Source organism: Pundamilia nyererei, unplaced genomic scaffold (assembly GCF_000239375.1).
Source record: "Pundamilia nyererei isolate P.nyererei 1_Seehausen unplaced genomic scaffold, PunNye1.0 scaffold00090, whole genome shotgun sequence".
NCBI lineage: Eukaryota > Metazoa > Chordata > Actinopteri > Cichliformes > Cichlidae > Pundamilia > Pundamilia nyererei.
The window spans coordinates 1,054,871-1,070,180 of record NW_005187491.1 but is presented as its reverse complement, the minus strand read 5'-3'; the positions used below and the strand labels follow the sequence as shown (position 1 = coordinate 1,070,180).

At 38.4% G+C, this 15,310-nt stretch overlaps 1 protein-coding gene across 2 annotated transcripts in view; it reads left to right on the top strand.

Moving 5' to 3' along the window:
- Positions 1-6,041: 6,041 nt before the first annotated feature.
- The window catches only part of lingo4b (leucine rich repeat and Ig domain containing 4b), a 19,777-nt gene continuing 10,508 nt past the window's right edge, over positions 6,042-15,310 (top strand). The window contains exons 1-2 of one of the 2 annotated variants that reach the window (XM_005739199.1): positions 6,042-6,389; positions 7,605-7,638. The gene's annotated coding sequence lies outside the window, so the exon portion shown is untranslated. The remainder of the gene's footprint in view (positions 6,390-7,604; positions 7,639-15,310) is intronic. The other variant, XM_005739196.1, reaches the window with a different exon arrangement.

Sequence of the window (15,310 nt, the reverse complement as noted above, 5' to 3'; positions counted from 1 at the left end):
GATGGCAGCAGGGAGACCAGATGTCGCTGGCAGCCATTATAAAAAGGATAATCGCTTGAGAAGCCTTGCTTCCTCTTCAACAACCTGATAGAGGTTGCTGTTGGCTAACTGTGCTGAGGCATTTAATTAAGCATCATATCAGCCAGTCAGCACTGTGGATGAAGCTTTAATAAGCACATGGGTCACCCTCCTTAGGATTTTTAATGTTATTAGTTACTTCATTGATCTTCCAATCCAGTGTGTACCAACAAATCAAACTGAGATGACTGCTCTCATACACAAACAAGCTTGCAACAGAAAGGAAAACAGAGAAGGGCAATCAGGGGTAACCAGCCCTACAAATTATTCTCCTCACATGCAAATGGACACGATGGACGTCAGCTATTTGTTTTTGTCTGGTAAACCACATGCTGTTGAGAATCTGGTCACGTTTCTGCTTAATCATCCAGAACCTGCTCTTGACAAATTACCCTAATATAGAGGACTAGGGGTGAGAGCAAATTGGGTTTATAGGTACAATTCGGCGCCAAGGAACTGATGTACAATTTTCTGTTGATATTTATAATAACGTGCATTTGGAATTGACTGTCTAAAGAGGAATGTGTGTATCTATTGAACAGTCACATGCCTTTCTTTATCAGTGTTGCTGTTATTTGCAGGATTTCCACAGAAGTTTGCCCCGAGGCGCCAAAGGTCAGGCTTCATGATTCCTCTCTCCTAATTAGCTCTACTTTCCATTGCTCATCTCATCTGATGTTGAGCCTTCTTGGGGGTTTTATTCTAATTAAACCCCGGTGAACAGAATACCACCGCCATTCGAAAACACAGATGGATGTGTCTTCATTTGTAGAATGCGAGTTCACCTTCAAGCAACACTGTCCCTTCAATATACCATTATTGATGAGCTGTCTTCTTGGATTACGGCGTCCAAAACAATCTCTAGAATAATAGTTAGCTGAGCGCTCCGGCAATGATGCTCTCATTGTTTTGTCCACATCCTCTCTAGATTGCTTGCGTCTACAAGCTCCCTTCGATTATTTCAACAGCACATATCAAACATTCCTGTATGCTGAGTGTTGTAAGACTTCTCTTAAACCTACCTGGATATGAACTGCTGACTTGTCCATCAAGAGCAGCCACCTGTCTGGCAGATGGTCTGTCTTCTGCTGCAGGGAACTGAGGAAGGATGCCCTGCTCTAATCACTGAGCCGGAGGCCAATGGATGAGGATTAATTAAAATGGAAAGTGAGGTTAAGCCCCAGTCAGACTCCTTTTGGGAGCTAAAATTGCGAACTTCAAGCTTTCTAAAAATCTGCTTACTGTCTGAAAAAACAATTTTAGTGCTTCGAGGAAACTAAAGCACAGACTTTATTCAAAACTTTGATACAGCTGTTCTATTACTAATAATCTGCTACATAAATTGGTCATATTATTTCTTAATATGTCTTAATCAGTATGATAAAGTGTCTACACAATGACACCAAGTATACCTTAAAAGTTAAAGGCATCTGTTTCTGTATTTTTGTTTTTTTATGCTTACATAAAAGCAACGTTTATGGCACTAAATTAAAAGCCCAAAGACTATTAAATCAAACTTCAGCTGTTTGTCTTGTGTTCTTTACTGTCAACAAATGAAAGTCTACTGTTATAAATAAGAAAAAGTGTAAAATATACAGTTTATAGTGGCCTTTAAATGACTTTATAATGAAAAATCAAATAAAAGTTATATTGAGTTCATAAAGTATATGAGCTAACTGTATTTTTTTTATTTAGGTATACACACACACACACACACACACACACACACACACACACACACACACACACACACACACACACACACACACACAAGAGTGATTAGTTGCAGAATTACTACATTTACTGCATTTCACACAAAAGTTTAACTGCCCAGATGACCTTATGGTTGCATATCATATCAGTGAAAATTAGCTCCCCACTCCCAGTTTCATTCCTGGTCAGTCTTCTCCTGGCAATGTTTACTTTAGAAAAATCGAGTGTTTCAAAGCGAAACTTTTAAAAAATGAAATCTTTTATAAATTCTGTCCATTTCTGAAGACAGTCTCAGCTCTCTTGGTCTCTCTTGGATTCCATTTGCTTTTAATGGGTTTCCTCGTCTGTTTCTATTGCTCACGAAGGGAGCTCTGACAGGCACACATGGTAAAATCCAGAGGGAAGGTCTCTTTGGATGGGTGACTTTCCATTTCAGCCTGGGATGCATTAACTGTGAAAAATTTTCTGCACCTGTTTGCAACAGCTGAATGCTTGAATAGTTTAGCAACGGCCTTTGAGAAATGTTTGCTCCCATTTGATGGGTGCTTTGAGACTGAAAACCACTGCAGCTGCGACAAACACCCAAAGAATCAGTCATGTTTGAAAACACAGTGTACCAAATGAAAATGAAACATTTAAACAGTTTTATTGTAAATTGATTTAAATGTTCAATTATTTTCTTTTTTTTTCTTTTTTTTCTTGCAAACACAAGTGTATCTATTCTGTAGAAACCACTTCAGTCTGTCAAAGTTTATGTCACACTTACAAAATCACTGAAATGTTTCCATATTTGAGCTTGACTTGGAGTTGGTACTTTAAAAAAATGCCTTCTGGCTATGGTTGAGTCAAAAAAATTCTCAAACACAGCATTAGATCTTTCATGTCTATCATCTGACAATGCTGTTATTTAAATAGTAAACTACACTGAGACTATGATGGACTGTAGTCATAGACTAAGAAGTTGAAATAGCCACTGCAATATCACCCACTGCTTTTTATCTCCTTTTTGAAGCCTCAGTGTTAACATTTTGTTTTCTTTCTTTTTTTTTTGGAACCAGAGGAGACCGCATCTGTTGACCTGGTCTCATGGCAGTTTGTGATACAGTCATGATCTGAGTTCATGAACTGCCATGAGTCTGGCTTAGAGTTTAGTGTGCACCTGGCACAATTACACAGTGGAATAGAGCACTATGTGAGGGTGAGGATGTAGCATTAAAGGCCAAAACAGCTTCATGTCACAAACAAAAACTCAGGTGTAAGGCTGTTAAACAGAATCTGCAATCCAGTGATGTTCAAGTGCTGTTCACCTGCTATATGATTTTTTTAGGAACTCTTAAAACTGTGCGAAAGGATGCTACAGCTTGAAACCATCAGCCCCTGACTAGGTGCTCATGGTCAGTCTGCAACACAGCGGAGAGGTTGTTCCATGAAATACACATTTAGAATGAATGAATTTTTCATTAAATCTTAAAGAAGTTTAATTAGCTTTTCACTGTTCATTGGTAACTCGATAGTTAAACCCAGATCTGTCCTTTTATCTTTAGCATTTCATGTGCTATTCTTCATCAGTTCTGATCCTGGTAACATCTGGTCACATCTTTATTTAATGCTTTCTTGTTCCTGTTGTATATAGATCCTTGCAAATAAATCCATTTAGAAGAAGCTCTCAGTCCTGCATGTTCTTTTTATGCAAAGTATCACAGATACTGAAGTGACCAAAACCGTACCTCTGAGTACTCACTATAAGGGGGTGGCATATTAAGTTATCATCTAAGATTAGCAAGCTTGATTATAAAGATGTATCCATGAATTGTAGAGATATATGTGCACTGCACTGTTGCAGATACCTGCTTATGAGTACTGAGTAACATCAAAGTAAAAAACTAGAATTTCGCTGCACATTTTATCGTGGCAGTATTTGGAACTGGTTTGTATTTGAAGGTTGGCCACTTGAGAAAATTCTCATTTTCATTTTTCAGCACCAAATTTCTTAATAATTATTAGGTAATTTATAGACGAAACTTAATTGAAGATGTATTTTGATAAGATTTCCAACCTACCGCGTTATTATTGTGTGTTTCTCTATATCTTATAATTGAAAAAATAATTCTTGGCTTTTAATTTGACGTCTGTTTCCCAGTGGGAAATTTGTTACACATGGGAAATATGTGTGTATGTGTATGCATATGTGTGCATTTGTGGGGAGTGGGGAATCCATTAACTTTATTTTGTACAGTCCTTTTATGTTGTATCTCTTTATGACAGAAGGCTTCCATTAAGAACAGCTATAAATACTTGCTCCTTGAATTGGTTGCATACCACCAGGTCTCACAGTAAGTATAAGTGTGTGTGAGTGCATGATGATGTGTGTATGTGTTTAGAATGTGAGGTCCCTATTAAACAGGTTTTTAGCCTGCGGTATGGAGCATCTCTGTTCTGAACGGAGAGGGAAGGTCAGTCTGCCTCATGCTAATAAACAAGAACTGCACACAGTCAGTCCACTGACTTCTCTGTGTGAGCTTGAAAAATACATCTGTATAATTATGATAATCTAGGTTTTGAAAGATTATGACCTCACAGGAAAACTGAACCGAGGTGAACTGAAATGAGAAGTTAAAAGGATGTCATTAAGGCCATTAAAATCTTTTTTTCTCAGATTACACTTGAAAACATCATTAATAAGTGTTTATGGTGGCTGTCATGTATACTGGTGTTTGTGGGAGAGACAGTAGGGGCTTTCCTTGTCTTTAATATCCAGCTGTTTCTTTAATCTGAAGATTTAGCTGTCCCATACATATCTGCACATTTCTCCCTACAAGCTTTGATAGTAATGTACTGTCCTGGAAGCGTGCCAGGCCTCACTCAGAGTAGAGGATAAAAAAAAGGGAAAAAAAATCACAAATCCCCTCAGAGCTGACAGCTTGGGGATTTTTCCACCCATATTATTATTATTTGCACATCTCTATCACGCTGGATGTGTTCTAACAGTTACTTTTGTGACAGAAAGCTGCTTTTATTCACATCAACCTGTTGTGATTACAGCTGTGGTCTTAGTAAAGCACTGTATCGTTTTTTTTTGTTTTTTTTTTTATTTCAATGAAAGTAAGAAGTCTTAAATTGTATTTCCATGTATTTTAACTGGTTAAAAGCAGAAACACCAAATAAAGGAATAACTAATACTGTTGAGCTGTCAAGGTCCCAGGTTCTGATGCAAAGAGAGTCAGGCAGTCATTTTAATAGGCTCCACTCCCCACTTGAAACCCTACAGAGGATAAAGTATAGGTATAACTAATTGTATGGTGCATAAAAACTTAATACACTGCAACACTGTTAGTGAAGAGCCTGACAGGACTGGAGACAAGAACTGTCAGATGATCAAATAGACCATAAAACTTTCCTTGACCACTTTTTCAAATAACTGAACCTAAACAAATCTCTTTGAAATGAAAAGTGTTTACATTAGCCAACATTCCAAATCCAATTTGTCCTCCAAGCCAACAGTAAATACAGATATAGGTTAAACTGTACAGAGAAAGGTATATGCTTATATAGGTAATGTGCATTAATATCCACCATGGTAGCACTGAAATATAAATATCAGCTTTGCATTGTGTTACACCCAAATTATTTAATTAAAAAAACACTTTGAAGTAGTTCAGTATGCATGCATTGTAACTTCACTCTGCCAGGTCCTCGGGGATATTTTGTTGATTTGTCTGTAATGTTGAGACTAAAAAGGGTCTAAGTATAACCCAGCAGAACACCCTAACTTAATAAAAACATTCTGATAATCAATTTTAACCCATGACACTCTCAGAAGGCTAAAAATTTCTCTATTACAGAAATGTGACTGCATTTTCTGTTTTCCTATCTTGTTTTTTATGTTCTTTTTAGCACTTCAGACTTATGACAAAACTTTGACCATGTAGATATGAGCAGGTACAAGTTTAGGGTAAATGTAGTAGGCCTACTCTTGGTTTCAAGACTTAACTTATTTCGTCATTACATTGAGTTTCAATCTGAATCAGATGACCTCATATACAAAATATATCATTATAGTGATATATTAATTTCTATTTATAGATGTATTTTTGAGTCGTTGTTATAGACAGGGAGCAGTAGCGCACGTAAAGGTTGAGGACTAATAGACTCATTCTTCGTTACGTGCGGATTTGCAGCTCCGACGCATGGCACCGCTCCAGCCTTAAATCTGTGTGACTTTTGCTCCGTGAGCTGAGCAGAGGGATGGAGATGCGGAGAGCGCAGCATCAGTAGCACCGCGGTTTGAGCGCAGGAGCTTCTCCACAGAATCAACCACTCACAACAACACAGACAGAGACACAGCCGACCTAAATTACTTTAGTAGCGCAATTATTGGAAAACTCCCGGAGGTATTCGGCAGTTGGAAAAGGAAATTAATGAAGAAGGAGGGCGAAGTAAATTGCGCGACAGATGTTGGAAAAGTCTGGCTGAATGTAGACCAACCGAAAAGGGAGAGGAGGGAGAGGAAAACCGTTCTTAACAGAGATGAGTACGCCTTTCTGTGGGAGATGGGCAGTGAGAGTTTAAGCGCTGAAGGCTTTAATGCGATGATTCAGGTGAGTTTCTTTATTTTCCTACAAACTACTTTGTAGGGTTCCATGAACCAGTCCTATAACAGAAATAGGCCACACTATATTTATTTAAAGCACGAGTTGAGCTTAGGTTTGGTCTTCATCTTAGGGTAGGTGACTCTAAAACGAGCCAGTGTTTACTTTATATTTTATTTTTATGTGGAATCGCTAAAGTTCGCATTCTTACCACTAGTCGCAGTTCTGTGAGAACTTAAACAAAATTGAAAAAAAAATGAACCAAACATTTATATTATTTATGTATTTGTAGCCTACTCCGTGTTTCTATAACATTTAGTAGAAAAAACAGGGCTGTAGAATTGCAAAACAGATAGTAAAAATATCATAACAGTTATAATGTGAAGAACTTTTGTGCCATTTATTGTGAGTTGTCTGGAGATTGCCAGGGCTGAGTTTAAACACTGACCTATATTCATGCTATTATTCCTTTTTTTTCCCTGTATGCGTTTATTTATTTTATTACTTGAAACCACAAAGATAAACATACCTTTAATGTCACTTTAATGTTCAGCCAAGTTTTTTCTAGAGGTCTGCTTGTTTCTTGTTGTTGTTGTTTGTGTTGTGGAGTTAGAGTGTCCATGGGAACAGTAATCCTCAGGATAGTTTGTTCTACAAACCTAAAAAAGGGCCACAGCAGACTTTGTTTTAACAGCGTTTAGGCAGGATTACTGACAGCTGTAACTGCAGCCTCATTTCCCCTGGGATAGTGCAAGTCCCTCCGTTTGTCCTTATACTCTATACTACTTTGTAGTATACGCCACAGTATTTTCAGTACTGTCGCTGAAAGATATGTTTGTCAGTTTGCTATTATTAAAGATATGATCATCACCTCACCTGTAGTCAGGATCCACATTTCAGTGAAGGTACAGATATGAACTCAGACCAGCAGCCAACTCTTTGTCCCCCCCTCCTGTCATAATGAGGACACACATCATATTGGTTGTGGCTCAGGAGGAGCAGATCACCATCAAGGGAGAACCAAGGATTTGACACTTGGGATTCTGCCAAATGGCAATTTAATCAGAGGGCATTTTATGCACAGGAAGTATGTCAGTCTCCTTGTTAGAAACTGATTTATCTGGACTGTTATATTGGGCAGCCACTCCAGACCTCAGTTGATTGGAGCCTTAGGCAAAGAAGTACAAGACAAGTTTTTAATTGTTTTTCACTTTTATTGCACAGCTTCAGTGGCAGATATATGCAGCTGGGTCTTGCGGTACGTTGGTTAGACAGTGAGTTTGCATGCTAATGTTGTGGTGAGTTTATACATTTATCTGTATTATTGCTTGCATGATATCATAAAGAATGAAATGTTTCTCCTTTGTTTTAATGTTAAAAAAACTTTGATGAAGAATATTAAGGGCTTTTTTGTACTGTGGGAAACTCAGAACCTTTGAATTTAAGTTTCAGATCCCACTTTAGGGATTTAGTAGGTAAAATTAAGTGGAGTATAATCAGCTTTGGTCTGCTTTCTATATGCTCCCAGGTAGAATCCAGACATTCATTTTATACCTGCCAAAGAAATGATCTTGAAGAGCTTGGCCAGATAAATAGTGTAGTTGGCTCTTTGGTGGAAAGAAATATCATCACCCCTTCAGTTATATATATATATATATGTGACTCACATGAAGACTGAAATTATTATAAATTTAAATTAAAACATACTTTCTCTTCAACTGTCAACACTGTCAACCATCCCACTTGTTTTCTGAGGTAGAGATTTTAGACAAAATTTTGCTTAATTAGAGTGTGCTGTCTACATTATTAAAAAAACATGTTTAGCTGTTATTTGGCAGCTTGAACCTAAAACATTTGTGGAAATAAATATTCTGTAGAAAGAGAAAAAATCTTTACAAAGAAAAAGCAAGCTGTTGTATAATATTAGGTTTGTATTAATCCTAACACACTGTTTGGGTCAAATTTGACACATTTTGACATAGTCAAAAAATAGTCTAATTGTTTACTGTTGTATTGCTCTTATACATTTTTTCTACATTTTCCTTGTTTTTGAGCAGATTTGACCCATATCTTTTTAGATGGATTTTAGATCTATCAGTGTGGGTCAAATCGAATAAATGATGGTTTAGGGGATCTTTGAAACTGTAACACTGTATATTTTTATGCGACATTGGTGACAGAGGACAAGAGAGACCTTTACACTGTAACAAGAGCATCACATCACCTATAGCCCTTTATTATTTCCTCACATATCGCACAGAGACAGGCACTGACTGATCATGGGGTAATCTGAAAAACAGTGAAACATTAAAACAACATATATAGGAACAGAAATCATACAGAGGTCAGAGGGTGATTTGAGACATGGTGCCTTGACATGAGATCTGGAATAGATAGACAGACAGACAGACTATTTACACGTTAAAACTAATCTGTAGTTCAAAAACTCTTTTACGCACGTATTATGAGGGAATCCTTGGCTTTACATACTGTAAAGGCACAGATTAAATTGGGCACTTTTGTAAATTTTGATTTGATTTATTATATAGCACAACTTTTGCTCATGTATTTATGGAACTTGTGTTTTCCTAACTTGTATGGTTAATTACAAGCAAACTTTTTTGTTCAGCATCCGTGAAGACAGCTTAAAAAGAATACTTTACAATACTTCAAAATGACACACATTTCCATATAAACCCATCACATGAGGAAAAAAAGAGACATGTAGGTGGGAGATTACTTCACTGCAGCTTTGACTTCTTTCCAACAGCAGCTTCTTAATACCAGGCTCCGCCAAAGAGCTGTCTGGGAGAAGGTATATTTTAGCCTGGAACAATGCATCCTCATTTCCCCAGCCGCAGTTTCAATCTTAACAGCTATGAGATTAACATCACAGTTCCATTTAGTACTTCTGCCCCCCCCCCCCCCCTTCCTTTTTGTGCAAAAGCTAAATCTCTTAATTTTCACATAAGGCCATGTGCGTTTTGCCTTTTCATCAGTCTTAACTTATCCTGGTTTTGGAGGGATTGCACATGAAAACGACTCATGTACTGTATCCAGGGCAGAATCTGCACAGCACATTTGGACTCACAGTACACAACACTCACTATTCAGGCCACATAGTCATTTGAAGTCCTTTTGTAGATGAACAGAAACATCAGATGTTTACTGCCACTGGAGGAATGTAGTCAGGGCTTGAGTAAAGACTTGAAAGCCACTGGCCCATTGCTTGTGTTAGCAGCAGTCTTGTGTTGTTTGGCCATGAAAAAAAAAAATGTAATAGAGGATTTCTTTCATGCTACATGTTTTTCTAGGTTGTGTTTCCATTTTCATGATGCATGCGTCCTTTCCGGTTTATTCTATTATTTTATTCATCTGTAAGCCATTAACCCATTTCACATGCGAAGACTAACCCAATGTCCAACAAAGAGTAAAGCATAGGCACTTCCTAAGCTTTTCTATGGTAAGCGTCCCGGATTGTTTCCTTCAGGGTAAGATATTGTGAGGGCAAGGAAAGAGAAAATCAAAAGGGGCATGTTACAGTATGTTACTCTTATTCTGTTTGTGTATTTTTATGACTCTGATGTTTTTTTGATCTACTTAATTCTACTGGTTGTCAGTCAGCAGTGTTGGGAAGGTTACTTTTAAAATGTATTCCATTACAGAATACAGAATACATGCCCCAAAATGTATTCTGTAACGTATTCCGTTACGTTACTCAATGACAGTAACGTATTCTGAATACTTTGGATTACTTAATATATTGTGGCGAGTTCAGACAAGGAGGAGACGGAGGTATCGTTTGGTCTTGCTTCCCGTGAGCTAGCCAGGGAGCACAGCCGTTTATTACATTTGCAGAAGAACACACTGCCACTAGCTAACTGCTCAGCGCGGCAACCACAACACACATAGGGCGCCCTCTGACCCGGAAGGACACACCGTCGCAGCGAGAGGGCGTCACCCGTCACCATGGCAACATACACAAAACATAACTGTACAAGCAGAACCCCGAACAGCCCTGACCCGCTACAATATTATCATGCTTTTTACAACAACGTGAATGTACTATTGCTGTGTGATTTATTACTATTACTGAAGGTCCGCGACTCCGAACTGTAGTAAAGGGACCTCTGACTAATGCTGGGCTCACACTGTGCGATTTTTGGCCCATTTTTGAGTCATGCGATCGTTTTGGTGATCGGCCCGATTTTGGCCTTCATCGTGCGTCGTGCATCGTGTAGTATACGTGGGGTAACGAGAAGCGATTGACACCTCACGACCAGCTCCCGATCACCAATCGCTTGGTCGTGAGGGTGTCACCGCAGTTTGCCACACTGCGCACGCGCAAACACAAATGTCAGCGAAAAAGACGGCGTAGCACGGCAGTGCAGCGTGTGATCTGGACACAAGCGATGGAGGCACAACCTGTAGAACCATCCGAGCCCTTTCGATGTGGCCTCACAAAATTATCACGACCACAACAACCGTGAAAATAGTTGGATCGACACTGCTGCTCAATCACAGCTGCCTGACCAATGTTTTTCATTAGCAATTTAGCAAAGTTGATGGTGGTGGTGTGTCTGTGTGAGTGAAAGACGGAGAGGGAGAGCGAGCGACAGAATTTCTGTTATAACCTTCATTTTTATGGACGCACAGTGTGAGCACTCAGGTCGCATCAGAGCATCGGGCCGTATAGTGTGAGACCTGCATCGTGACCTATGAACTTCTAACCCCTGCGAGTCAATCAGTTTGAGCAGGAGCTGAATCGCGCGACTGAAAAAATCGCACAGTGTAAACCCAGCATAATACGGCGGGGTCCCTGTCGGCTGGTAGCCGAAAAATAGCTCTACTTTGTTGTGTGGGTCAACTTTTCTTGCGACAGACAGAGAGAGGCGTTGAAAGGCTGCTCCAACGGAACTTGTTGTTTTCGGAGGAAAACACGAACACAGTGTACAGTCGAGTCTTAATAGCTTACTTACAACTGGGCTCGTCAGGCTCTCTTCTTGGCTGCAGTGGTTATTATTATATTTACATGCTTCCAGCTCCCGTTTTTGCTCGATGACTGCTCGTACCTTTCCACTCCCCTTTTTCTCCCTCCTCGCGCTCACAGAGACATAACGTGTATGGCAGTCCATTCTCCCAGCAGCACGGACTACACTGAACATGATGCTACATTCTTTAGAGCTATGCTTGTAGCATTCTGCCTGTTAGCTTAGCACAACAACAACAACGAAAAGGCGCTCTCTCACCCAGGAAACACACAGTCGCAGAGATTGAGAGCGTCGCCCTGTAACCATGGCAACCGTAACGCTGCCGCCTGGAACAAAAGAACGTAGCTGTCAAACAAAACCCAAACAGTCCTGACCCGCGACAAAATGAAACAGGAAAGTACCCCAGTGTATTCCATTTATTTCAACAAAGTAACTGTATTCTGAATACCACCTTTTTAAACGGTAACTGTAACGGAATACAGTTACTCATATTTTGTATTCTAAATACGTAACGGCGGTACATGTATTCCGTTACTCCCCAACACTGTCAGTCAGTGAGTGTGCTTAATTTTATCATCAAGTAGTTGTTGAGTCATACACTGGGGCCATTCAAAGCACCTCACTTCAGAAAAAATAATGTATAGTGTGGTGGTAACACAGTTGCTAGTTTAATTCCAGACAAGGACATAAATCCCCTTTGGGTGTTGCAGCAGGAAGGTCATCCAACCTAAAACTCTGCCAAATCAAACATGCAGAGCTGAAAGTTAGCATGCTTCAAACCATTGTTGTGGTTACTGGAAGCTCGATATGTCATAAACAGATTGAAACCACAGTAGGTCTCAAGCCTCTCGATCAAGCTGTTTTGTTGTCATTCACACAACTACTTTCATCAGTTTTTGTATGTATAACTACGTGCAATTTCATGAATGTCTACAAGGACATGCTGTTCAAAAGCACTTCCTCATTTGTATTATTCATTGAATCAAGTCTACAAAGGCACACAGAAAACAGTCTGTGAAGAGATAAAGAGAATCCAGTTTGATGCAGTTAGTATAAATAAGGCTGTGACCTCAGGGCTTTTGCTCCTCCTTTTAGTGCAGACATTGTGAACACGTATAAAGGGTTTAGGCTTTAGAATTTGGGCTACATTAAACATGAACTAGTTTTTCTGAAGCAAACTCAACTTCTTAGTAACCTACCCTATCTTTATTCGCTTTATCCGCTATTGAAAATATCACTTCCTGTCCACTAGGAAGATTTTAAAAAGCAAATGTCTTCAGGCCATCAACCGAGTCCTTTTTCTGACCCCATTTAGCCATAGTCATAAAGGCTGGACAATATTTGCTCTAGGTCAAAAAATAAACAAATAGAGAACTAGATGGAGTGGCCGATCAGATATTTTCAAAGAAATAATTAAAAGTAATTAATACAGTATTGTGAACTGGAGTAGTCAAAAGGTTATGTCCTTCTTGTCACATTCATGGCTACTGCTGGGCCTCACATTGTAGTATTTCTTTCCATCTACATGGTGTAATTGATTGCTTCTCAATGTAAAAATACAAAACTATGTATATTAGACCTAAAATTTCCCTCTTTCAGAAAAAGAAAAAGCCGTATTATTTAATGTTGTTACTCCATCAAGACGTCTTCACTGTGTTTTGGTGGAAGATCTAATGACAGAGCGTGTTGTACGCTGTTCAAATCACCAAGCTCTTTAAAAGAATACTGTCTCGAATTTAGCAGTGCAGTTCTTATCAGAACTTTATCAGACAATTTGGGTCATTCCATCTCAAATCTATGTGGGTCTTCTACTCGACCATCTCCAATTTGCATAAAAATGTTATGGTCCAAAGTTTTTTCTTCTCAGTCAATTTGTATTTTTTCTTACTTTTGTTCTCTTTGGACAGATTTAGGACAACAATTATGCAGAAGTTGGATGGCAAAATTCTACCATGTTCATAAATATTCATTATGTCCAATTCGTCATTGACGATGACGAAGAGTCCCACTCAAGGCACTGACAATAAACCCCCATTTTATGAAATTAATAAGAAAGGGGACTTGACCAAGTTTTTTTTTCTTTCCCTTTTTTCTGGTGAGATGGGACTAAGTCACTTTCTGAATAGCATTGATTTGTTTCCGTTTGCTTTTGTGTTGCTAAGACTGTCTAGGCAGGCTTGTGGTAGCAGCCTTGGCTGCTATCAGATTAGCATTAGCATTAGGTCTTCTAAAAAAGAAAAGCTCAACCTGCATAAAAGGGAAGATTATGGAGTTGGTGGATTTCTGTGAAGTAAAAGTTCATTCTGTCTTTGGTGTTTGTAGTGATTTTATAATTTGGCTTATTTTAGATAAAAAAAAATATTATATCAGGAAATGTGATCAGAAATGTCTTTTTAAGACATTTTTTAAGGACTTTTAAATTTCATTTGTTTTCTAGTTTTCAGTTCTCAATTTTCTCAATTTAGGCCTTTTAGCTATTTTACCTCTTAATTGTTTTCCTTTCCCAGATTCCTCCAGATCATTCTTTTCTCCTACTGTTACTTATTTCTACTATTTTCTCTTCCCTTTGGTTCTTTTCACCGTACTTTTCAGTATTTCTTTATTTCATACTTTATATTTCTTCTTTTTACCTCACACATTAGTTTTCTCTTTAATGTTTAATGTGTTAAAGTGTATTTTTTTTTATAATTTTCTTTGCACGTTACTTTTGCTGGTAATCTTTAATTCATTGGAATTGTATAGGATCCAGGTAGTTCTCCTGTCTTTTGTCTTTCATCACTATAGAAACATAATTTATCAATAAGCAGTTTAAGACCCATTCTGCTGTTCTGATTGCAGCTATATCTGCACTCGGTATGTAAGTTGTCCTGAATTATTGAGTTTTTTTTATCTATGATCTGTTGCAGGTTAAGAGCCCTCAGCTCCCTATTAATGTGTGACCTCCCATTATCTCTTTGTTGTATAATGATGGATCCAGTGCATCATATCAGTTAGCTGAGATGACCTCATTTGTCACATCACATAGGGTGCTGCGCTGAATCTAATTCCCTTCCCTCATTTATTTGTGCTATTATTAATATTGCAGACGGTGCACTTTGCATGACGTTGCACAGAGTCTTAACTCTCTCCTTGTCGGAATGAGGAATTACAGCAAAGTGCTTTACCCAACACACAGTCTGGAACAAGGCTGATGTGAGTGAATCTGTCACTGTGACCCAGTTCCACCACACATTAAATTGGTAATCACACCAATATTCAATCACACCATACTTAATGTGTCTGTTCTTTGTTCTGTCTTTTTTTCTCTTGGCAAAATCAATGATAGTGACATGCATACACCAAGAGATAATAGAAACAGAAAAAAATACACAACTCTTGAAGACAGAGGCACGGAGACACACGCTAATTATTTATAACCAAGAGCTTTTAAAATTTGGACACTGTTGGGCGATAATGGAGTTTGTTCTTGAGAAAAATCTTTACCATGTTAAAATTAGCTTCATAAATCAATCAGTGATCTTTGGCAAACAATTTATACAGTCCTATTTGTCCCAAGCAAAAGCTTATAACCATACTGAGATACATTCTTCTTTATCTCAGTTGGACGTGTCAATTTCAAACATGCAACCAGGCAAGAACAATCCTCCTTTGCTATACACATATATTTACAGGTCTTTGCTTTCCTCCCAGCATTTTAGAAGGTGATCAAATTAGAAATGTCTTGCATGTGCTCCACACAGTTTGTAAAATGTTGGCAATGAATGCAGAGATTGCGTAATGTAGACATGAATTATGTGAAGATTAGATTCTACCATCACAAACTGGATTACGTAACAACACCTGGCACCTGATATGTAACTGCCCATTATTGTTTCATTCATTAAAATTTGCATAACATATCTTAAGTCCCGCAAATTATATATATATTATATATATATA